Source organism: Triticum dicoccoides, chromosome 5B, assembly GCF_002162155.2.
Source record: "Triticum dicoccoides isolate Atlit2015 ecotype Zavitan chromosome 5B, WEW_v2.0, whole genome shotgun sequence".
Taxonomy (NCBI): Eukaryota; Viridiplantae; Streptophyta; class Magnoliopsida; order Poales; family Poaceae; genus Triticum; species Triticum dicoccoides.
The window spans coordinates 702,420,943-702,431,548 of record NC_041389.1 but is presented as its reverse complement, the minus strand read 5'-3'; positions in this window follow the sequence as shown (position 1 = coordinate 702,431,548).

Here is a 10,606-nt window from a genome sequence, read left to right as displayed (position 1 = left end):
CACGCGCGCCCATCTTCCCCGCTCCCCGTCCCCTCTTGCCTCCTCTCCTTCTTGCCGCCGGCGAGCAGAACCACACTGCACCAATCAGCGATGAGCTCTTCCTCCGCCGCCGCGGCTCCGGCCGTGCGTTCCGGCGCGTGGGACGGCTCGGTGGTAGATGGCGACCTCATCGAGTTCCTCCGCAAGACGCACCGCCTCCCCGATGCACACCTCGTGCGAGCCCGCACTGCGCCAGCGAGGGAGATATCACCGGCGCCGGAGGAGGGCAAGCAGGTCATCTTCCGCTCGCACCTCATGCGCGGCCTGGGGCTGCTGGCGAGCGGCTTCTTCCGCTCCTTCTTGGAGTCTCACGGGCTCCAGCTGCACCACCTCACCCCAAACACGGTGGTGCTTCTGTCCGCCTTCGCCACTCTGTGCAAAGGTTTCCTCGGCGTTCTCCCCACCATCGAGCTGTGGGGAGAATTCTTCTCATCTAAGCTTGGCACGCACGTCGTCGGCGTGCCGGCTCAATGTGGTGCCTTCATCGCGATGCGGCGATCGATGGCCGACAACCCCTTCCCTTCCATCTCGCTGATCAAGTCGGTGAAGATGTGGCAACGCTCGTACTTCTACGTGAAGAACCTCGCCCCTGCCGGCGACTGGGTTAATCTGCCGCCTTATGAAGCCGGCGCACCAGCTGGGAGGCTCCCCAGCTGGTCTCATCGAGTCAAGACGCTGACTTCCGCCGGAGCCGCCGCCGTAGCGCGACTCCGAGTCTTGACGCAGTCGGAGGGCCTCGTCGGGGCCGACTTGCTAGCCGCCTTCGTGGCGCGCCGAGTCCTCCCGCTCCAAGGCCGGCCTCATCTGATCAGTCAGATGAGCGGCCACCGAGACCCGAGCCGGATGAGCACCAAGGAGATGCCCCGCGCGGAGGTGGCAAACATGGTGAACCATATCGCGAACTGCGAGCTCGGGGAGGACTGGCTGTTCGGAAAGGAGCCGTACTCGTGCGCCAACCCCCCTCCAGTGGTAAGTCGCATCTCCTTATTGCTTGGTCTTCTTTATAGCGGAATCCGACTTCTGATTTTTATTGGTTTCTTCTGAACTAGAACCCCCTCATACAGCCCGCAGCCGGCGTCACAAGACCGCCCCGCGAGTTCGTCCCCGACCGAGCGAAGAGCGACATCGACGACCCCGACTTGGGGGCGACGGCGCTGGAAGCCGACGCTGAAGGCGGAGGAGGAGCGGGAAGCGGCCTCAAGCCCTCAGCCACGTTCCCCGACTGGCCTGAGGATGACGCTAAAGGGGAAGTCGTCCCGCGCCATCAGCCAAGGGTCGGCCCCTCGGGCGCGGGTTCCTCTGCCGGCTTGGCCGGCCAAGGTGGCGCGAAGAGGCGCCACGCCGGGCCGAGTGCGCCTGGCGGCAAGTTGAAGAAGTTCAAGGGGGCGGCCACCACGACCAAGCGGGAGGAGGCGGCCGCGAAGGCCAACCGCTTCCGTAGGGAAGGGAGAAGGCCGCCGCTAGTCTCTGCATAAGTTTTTTCACTTTTGTCCTTATTTTCTTCCGGTGAGTCTTGTCCTAGTTCTTCTTTGACACTCCTCCCCTTTTTTCTTCAGGGCCCCCCTTTCCCTTTAAAGGGTCGCCGTCTCCTCCGTCATGGGGTCGGCAGAGACGTCCGCCAATACTCGGCGGGTCGACCCTGCCGCCGACCTCCGGGAGGCGACGGAGCGAAACGCGCGGGAGAAGCGCGACGAGGAGGAAGCCGACGGCCTGGAGAAGGCGGAGACCTAGAAGGTGGCTGCCTCCGCCCAGAAGAAGCTGGAGGAGGCTGAAGCCTCCCTTGCGGCGAGACGGCGAGCTGAGGAAGCCGCACGTCGCCAATCGGCGTTGCTCGTCGCCCCACTATCCTCCGCACCGCCACCTCGGGAATTCACGGGGCAGACCGGAGAAGCCGGCGCCGAGAACCCCGTCGTGGAGAAGGAGAGCGACAAGGCCTCCATGTCGGACACGCTTGTGCTGCCGCCTCCGCCTCCACCGCCGTCTGGGAGGGCCCACGGCAAACAGCCGGCAGGCCCGCCGGTGCCGCCGACTGAGGATGAGGTTGAGGCAAGGCTGCTTCTTCAAGTTGCCTCGCCAGTGCGCCGCCGCCTCGAGAAGGCGACTTCGGCGCCGCGGCCCCTGGATGTCGGTGCCGCCAGCTCGGCCATCCCAGACACCGAGGTGACGAGTGCCGCGCCCGTTGGGTGGGTGCGCGGAGGCGGCACGGGCCCGCTGAACCAAGCACTTCTGGATGTCCAAGCGAAGCTGCGAGCCGAGGGCGACGCCCTCCAGATCTGTACCAAGGCGCCTCTAGAGTCGCGAGCGGCCATCCGGCTATGTTTTCCACTTTGATTCATGTCTTTCTTGCTCTTCTCTGTGGGGGCGCACCAGCGCACCCACTGGGTGTAGTCCCCGATTTTTGGGCCGGCTACTGAGCAGGCGGCTCGGAACTCCCTCTGGCGAGTTCCAAGTATTTATCTTTGTCTGAAATTTTTGTTTGTAGGAGTATCACAACCTCCGCGCCACTGCCTTCAACCGCAATGTCGAGGAGTTGAGCAAGCGGACTGCCGACTTGACGGAAAGCCGGAGTAAGTTCTTTTTCTCTTCTTCGCGGGGGCGCGCTGGCGCACCCGCGGGCTTTTGTCCCCAAGATTCGGGCCGACTGCTGAGTAGTCGGGCCGGATCTTCCCGGCGATCTTCTTTCTTGACGACTTCAACGTCTCCTTCCTTGTTCTTCTTTTTCGCGGGGGCGTGCTGGCGCACCCGCGGGTTGTAGTCCCCGAGATTTGGGCCGACTGCTGAGCAGTCGGGCCGGATCTTCCCGGTGATCTTCTTTGCTGGCGACTTATTCGTCTCTTTCTCTTGTTCTTCAGGGGCTAATGCCACTCTTCAGGAGCAGTTGGGTAAAGTTAACACCGCCTTGCGCGTCAAGGGGGAGGAGTGCAGCAAGCTTGCTGCGGAGCGCGATCTGCTTGCTGCGCAGCTGGCCGAGCAGAAGGAGCTGCTCAAGAAAACGCAGGACGAGGCCGAGAAGAAGGAGGCTGCTCTTCTGGCCGAGTTCGAGAGCGAGCGCTCCTCCTAGACCAACAAGGAGGCGATGATGACCTCTGGCTCCCATGAAATCGAGGACATTGTTGATGGTGAGTTTCTTTCTTTGAGTTTCCGACTATGTGTCAGGCTGACTTCTGAATTTTTGACTTGCTTCTTTTTTGTCTTGGCAGACTTCTTCCCTGGCCACTCACAGGCAGTCCCTCTGGCCATCGAGGCTGATCGTGAGGCGCGGAGGGCAAGCGGCGAGGTGATTGCCGCCAACGCTCCCCTGACTGTCGATGAGCAGCTTCTGAGCATCGAGGCCCGTCTTCGTCCGGCCCATCGGCTGATGCGCCGGCTTCAGCGTGCCGGCGCCCAGGCAGTTGCCGCCCTGTGGCCAGACATGCCGGCTCTGCGCACCGCCAGTCGGACTACCGACTGGCTGGAGGTCGCAGCCGGCTGTCTTGAGGCCTGGAAGGATTCCTCGGCCCGGACCGGAGCGCGCCGGACCATGGAATTCGTCAAGGCGTGGTATCCGGGGCTGGACCTGGACCGTCGGGCCACGTTCCGGTCAGAGGCCCAGGCCAAGCTGGAGGCTGTGGAGGGCGCCCTTGTCAAGCGTGCGGCGGCAATCGCCGACTACACATACACCAGTGTCTTCGTCCCTGAGCGGGCTGAAGGCGGCGAGGAGGTGCCGCCAGAGTGGTTCGGGATGAACCCAGAATATGGCGAGGACTCGGCGGAGGTGATTGACTCCAGCACCGAGGAAGAAGGCGAGGCGGAGGACGAAGGCGAGACGGAGGCGCCATAAGACGGAGCGGGCGACCAGCCTCAGCTCGACCGAGCCTCTAGCAACGAGCCGCGTCCGACCGGGCTGACTGCCACTGGCGGCGATCAAGCCGAGACTGCCCAGCCGGCCGCCTCGGCGCCTGACACCGCCGTCTCCTCCGACCCTCCGAACCCGTCTGCTGCTCCCTAGGCTGCCTTCTGGCTTTATTTTATCTGCTCTAAAAAGTCTTTGAGGAACTTGTTAATTTGCACAATTCCACCCTTGGGGTGTATTTTGAACTTCTGCCTGAAGATTTGGCCAATGGGCCTATGCTATGTAAATATTAATCTGAGTTATATCTTTCCTTGCTTATTGCTCCTTTGGCTTTTTTCCTTTGCCGCCTTCCCCTAGTTGCCGCTTTGTCAGCCGGATAACCGCTCTGCGGACTGCCGCTGGACCAAATGCATGGCTACTTTGGGGAAAGCAAGTACTTTCCTTTCATTGGATTTTATATAACAAGTTGGATAGAAAGCGGCAAGCCGAATACTCGCGAGTCGGCTTGTGAAAGGGGGCTGGAAGCCGGCTTAGGCTATATTAATGTTTTAGGTCCTTAGCCATTTTTCGTGTGAACGCCCATTCATCCTTACTCCTGCCTACCAAACAGTCGCTCTGCGAGCTGCGGCTTCTGGCAGGAGACGGCTTAGGCGCCGCACACTACTTGTCCGACTTCAGGAAACATTTCATAGCGCCAGACAGCGAGTCCCCGGGCCGACTAGTCGAACCCGGCGCCAAGTGGCATAGAAAGAAGTAGCATACTCGAAGGCATAATTCTTATCATACAGATAATCAAAAGGGGCAGTCCCCGAGCTAGTCTCCGGGGGCTCGAAGTCTCGGTACTTTAATACAAAGGGGTAGCGTGATACATACTGAATCAACTGTAAGATCTTCGAAGGAGGTTTGCATTCCATGGCCGTTCCGACTCTTTGCCGGAGTCGTCTCTCTTGCGTGCTCGGGGCTTCTGAGCGTCAATCAGGTAGTAGGAGTCGTTGCCCAGCACTTTGCTGATAATGAATGGGCCTTCCCAAGGTGCCGACAGCTTGTGCTGGCCGGCTGTCCGCAGGATCAGTCGGAGCACAAGGTCGCCCTCTTGGAAAGATCTTGGCCTGACCTTCCTGTTGTAGTATCGGCGCAGGCTCTGCTGGTAGATGCCGGACCGACTGAGTGCCAACAGCCGGCCCTCTTCCAGCAGATCGACGCCGTCTTGACGTGCTTCTTCTGCTTCCTCCTCGGTGTAGATGGTGACTCGCGGGGAGTCGAATTCTATGTCCGTCGGGATGACGGCTTCAGCACCGTAGACGAGGAAGAAAGGCGTGAAGCTGGTTGACTTGTTTGGAGTCGTGCGCAGACTCAAGAGGACGGCTGGAAGCTCCTCAAGCCAACAGCCGGCCGAATGCTCCAGTGGTTCAACCAGGCGGGGCTTGATGCCGGATAGGATGAGGCCGTTTGCTCGCTCCACCTGGCCGTTTGACTGCGGATGGGCGACGGACGCTAAGTCCAGTCGAATGCCCTGCGTTGCGCAGAAACGGGCCAAGGCTCCTTTGGCAAAATTTGTGCCATTGTCGGTGATGATGCTGGGTGGTATGCCGTACCGAGTCGTAATGTCGGCGATGAAGGTTACTACAATCGGACCATTCAACTTCTTGATGGGTTTTACTTCTATCCACTTGGTGAACTTGTCCGCCACGACAAGTAGGTGAGTTAGGCCGCCTTGTGCCGTCTTGAATGGTCCCACCATGTCCAGGCCCCAAACTACAAAGGGCCAGGCGATGGGAATGGTCTTGAGCGCGGAAGCCGGCTGGAGTGGCTTGGAACGGAACATCTGGCACCCTTTGCAGTTTTGGACTAATTCCTTGGCCTCTTCTAAGGCAGTCGGCCAGAAGAAACCGTGCCGGAAGGCTTTGGCGACGAGTGCCCTTGAAGCCGCATGGTGGCCGCACTCGCCTCCATGAATGTCTCTGAGGATTGCTTAGCCTTGTTCTGCCTCGACACAGCGTTGGTAGACACCAGTGATACTGCGCCTAACCAGCTCTCTGTTGACTATGGTATAGGCTGCCGCTCGGCGTTGCACTTGCCGAGCCAGGATTTTATCAGCTGGCAGCTCTCTGTTTACTAGGAACTTGAGGATGGGCTGGGCCCATGAGGGTGCTGCTATTTCTTCAATTTCCACTATTGCGACTTGGACAAGGGCGGCTGGGCTGGGAGGCGGCGGGCTGGGATCCGCGACCGCTTGCTGGATCGGTGAAGTTTCCGGGCCAACTAGCGCGGTCCCCGGGCCAAGTTTTGGAGTCTTCGGGCTGACCGTCGCAGTCCCCGGGCCGGGTTCTGAAGTCCCCGGGCCGGCTTCGACTGCGGTATTTTTGGAGCCGTCTGTAAGAATTCTTTTGCCGTCTGCTGGTGCTCTTGAGTCGGATCCGACTTCTTCGTGGGGAGCCGGCACAAAAATGGAGTATGATTCTGGCGAAGGCTTGATAGACGGCTTGAGGAGGCGCTGAAGGGCGACGCCGGATGGTATTGCTTGATGGGTGGAGCCGACTCGTGCCAGGGCGTCTGCTTGGTCGTTGTCATTTCTTGGAACGTGAAGGAATTCACACCCCTCAAAGTATCCGCTGAGTTGCCGCACCAGGAAACGGTAGCTCGCCATGTTTGCATCTTTGGCGTCCCAGTCGCCAGACGACTGCTGGACCACCAAATTGGAATCGCCGTAGCACAGGATCCGGCGGACGCCGAGTTCTTTGGCAAGCCGGAGCCCGTGAACGAGCACCTTGTATTCGGCAACGTTGTTGGAGGCGGCGAAGTGGATCTGCAGTGCGTACTTGAGCTTGTCGCCCTTGGGGAAGGTGAGGACGACACCGGCTCCCAAGCCGTTGCGCATCTTGGAGCCATCGAAATGCATCCGCCAATGGGTGGAGTCGGGTGCTGGCGGCAGGTACTGGGTCTCGGCCCAGTCGACAAGGAAGTTGGCCAGTGCTTGTGACTTGATGGCGGTGCGGGGCTGGTAGTAGATTGTGTAGGGAGCCAGATCTATGGCCCACTTGGCTACTCGGCCCGAAGCATCACGGCTTCCGATGATCTCGGCCAGTGGAGTGGTGCAAACCACAGTGATTGGATGCTCTTGAAAGTAAGGCTTCAACTTCTTGGCAGTGAAATGCACGCCATAGCACATCTTCTGGTAGTGGGGGTAGTTCTGCTTGGAGGTCGACAGTACCTCGCTCAGGTAATATACAGGTCTCTGGACAAGGAGCGCCTTGCCTTCCTCCTTGCGTTCAACTACGATAACTGTGCTGACTACCCGGCTGGTGGAGGCAATGTATAGGAGCATAGGCTCTTTAGGAGTCGGAGCCGCCAGCACACGGGGAGTAGTCAACATCTTTTTCAACTCGAGAAATGCTTTGTCTGCCTCGTGGTTCCACTCAAAAAAGGTGGTCTTCTTCATCAGTTGGTACAAAGGGAGAGTCTTCTCGCCCAGCCGACTGATGAATCGGCTGATGGACGCCAAGCAGCCGGTGAACTTCTGCACATCTAACAGTTGGCGGGGGACTTCCATCCTCTCGATGGCTTTGATCTTTACAGGGTTGCACTCTATGCCGCGTTCAGAGACCAGGAAGCCAAGGAGCTGGCCGGCTGGTACTCCGAAGACGCACTTCTCCGGATTGAGCTTGATCTGAAAACGGCGCAGATTTTCAAAGGTTTCTTGGAGATCTTCCAACAGTGTCCCACGCTTTTCCGTTATCACCACCACATCATCCACGTAGACGTGGGCATTTTTGCCGAGTTTCTTGAGGAGACACTTCTGCATGCAACGCTGAAAGGTGGCGCCGGCATTCCTCAAGCCAAACATCATAGTCAGGTAGCAGAAGGCTCCAAACGGCGTGATGAAGGCAGTCTTCAGTCGGTCTGCCGGGTTCAGCTTGATCTGGTGATATCCTGAATATGCATCTAAGAAGCTCAACAGCTCGCATCCGGTTGTGGAATCTATCACCTGATCAATTCTTGACAGAGCAAATGGATCTTTGGGGCAAGCTTTGTTGAGGCTTGTGTAGTCGATACACATCCGCCACTGCTTGTTCTTCTTCAACACCAGGACCGGGTTCGCCAGCCAATCTGGAAAGAACACCTCCATAATGAAGCCGGCCGCTAGGAGTCGGGCTATCTCTTCTCCAACAACTCTTCTCTTTTCTTCTCACAGGCGGCGCAAGGGCTGCCTAACGGGCTTCACATCAGATCAGACATGTAACTTGTGCTCGGCGAATTCCGTCGGTACACCTGGCATGTCTTTAGGGGACCATGCGAAGATGTCTCGATTCTCATGGAGGAAATCGACGAGCTCACCTTCCTATTTGCTGTCTAGGTTTGCACCTATGATAGCGTGCCTCTCCGGATGCTCCGGGTCCAAAGGTATCCTCTTTGTTTCTTTAGCCGGCTTGAACGAACCCTCAGCTTCCGACTCCTTGGGGTCGGGCGACATCTCTGGCTGCTTGCCGGCCATCGCCACAACCCGATCAAGGAGCCGCCTCTCAGCTGCGATCACCAGGGACTCGCCCAGCCGACTACTCTCGGCCGCGCAAGAGGACGACTTCCTGTAGTCGCCGGCCATGGTCAGAATCCCCTTTGAACTTGGCATCTTCATCTTGAGGTAAGCGTAGTGGGGGACCGCCATGAACTTGGCCAAAGCAGGTCGGCCAAGCAATGCTTGGTATGGGCTTTCAAGGTCCACCACTTCAAACCAAACTAGATCTTGCCGATTGGGGAGCAAGAAAGGCCAGGTACAATGCCGTGGAAAACAGTACGGCTGCTTTGAAGCTGTCTCTGCTTGATTCCTAATTTCTCCATGGTATCCTTGTATAGGATGTTGATGTTGCTGCCTCCGTCTATCAACACTCGCGAGAAGCGAGCGGCCCGCCTATCAGTGGCCAAGGTAGCACTCAGAACCAAGGCGTAGGAGCCCGGATTCGGCATCACCTCTGGGTGATCAGCTCTGCTCCAACTGATAGGCTTCTCGGACCAATGCACAAACTCTGGAGTATCTGATGCTACTGCATTTACTTCTTGCTGCTGCAACCGTCTGCTGCGTCAATCATCAGCCATACTAGTGAACACTACATAAGCTCCGTGCTCTTCTGGGTATTCATCTTGTACGGCGCCGACTGGCCTGGCCGCCGGCTGCTGGGGCTGCTGTGGAGGCGGCGGCCCAGCAGGCGGAGGAGGAAGGAGGTCGTCTCCTTTGGCGATTCTGGTGAGCCAGTGGCACTTTCGGGTGGTATGGTTTGACAGCTTCGTGCCGCTGTGGAAGTTGTAGGGACCATCTGGAGTCTGCTCGTAAGAGAAGGCCGGCAACCAGTTGGACTTGCCGCCTTTCTGTCGCTTCGCTGGAGGCTGCCCCTCAGGCTGTTGGTCTTCAACTGTTGCAACCTGCCGACTGCTGGAAGTCGGCTGCGGGGCCTTGCGCTTGTGATCATTCTGCTGCTATCACCGACTGGTGTCTCCAGCCGTAGTTCTGGGAGCTTGGGGGGGCACTTTGCCAGTCGCACTAACTTGAATCTCTGTCTTCATGGAGGAGTCGGCTGTGGCATACTTGTCTGCTATGACCAGCAACTCGTCGAGGGTCTCTGGCTCGTTGCAGAGGAGCCTGTGCTTGAGGAGGGTGCCTTCTCTACACCCGGCGGTGAAGTACTCGATAGCCTGCACCTCGTGCACGCCCTCGCAGGAGTTCCGAAGCTCGCTCCATCGCGTGAGGTCGTCACGAGTCGACTCGTCTTGGCCTTGCACGCACAAGGAAAGCAGACGCGGCTTGGGGGGTCGCTTGTACGTGCTTGTGAAGTTGCAGATGAAAGCCTCGGTGAAGTCGACCCAACTATTGATGCTGCGGGGCTTCAAACTATTCAACCATGTACGGGTCGTACCGTGGAGCATGAGCGGAACGTACTTCACGGCAACGCGCTTGTTGCCGTTTGCTATGTTGACGGCCGTGGAGTAGTCAACTAGCCAATCTTTCGACTTCACGGAGCCGGTGTACTTGGGCGTGTCTCGGGGGAGCGTGAATCCTTTGGGAAAGGGCTCGTCTCGAATGCGGGGTTTGAAGCAGGGCGGGCCCAGCTCATCTTCTTCTTCCAGCGCCAGGGATCGGTGGAGTCGGTCGATCCGGTGGCGGGCGTCATTCTCTTCGACTCCCTCTCGACGGCCAAGGCGGTCGCCGAGAGTCGGATGCTCAACAGGCGGCGGGTAGACTCGTCTTTCTCTTCATGGTGGGGGAGGCAGGTAGTCGCCCTGCCGTTCCACTGCTCTCGGGCGGCCGTCTTGGTCGCGCTCGATGGTGATGCGAGTCCGACTGTGCCTGACAGCCGGATCCTTCTCTTTTCTTCTGCGGGCTCCGCCAGTCGGCGTCCGAGACGTCGCGCCTTGATCTCGGCGGGGAGGTAAGTCGTCATTTTGTTGTTGCGGCGCCTCCGTGCGTCAGCCGGCTTTGTTCTGTGCGGCAGCCGCTTTGAGGAGTCGCTGGACTCGCTCGGTCATCAAGCGGTGCTCTTCGCCTTCGAAGTTGTCTAGTTCGTCCACTGCCGCCTGGGCAGCGCGGATGTTCTCCGCAGGCGTGGCATATACGGGGCGATCAGCCCCGAACAGGTTGGCGATAGCCACGCCGCGTTGTCGGACCGCGCCTAGGCGGCTAGGCCTAGTTGGGACTGGCGAGCCGCCCACGGCGCGATCCATCTCACGTTGGTAGGCCTCCGACAA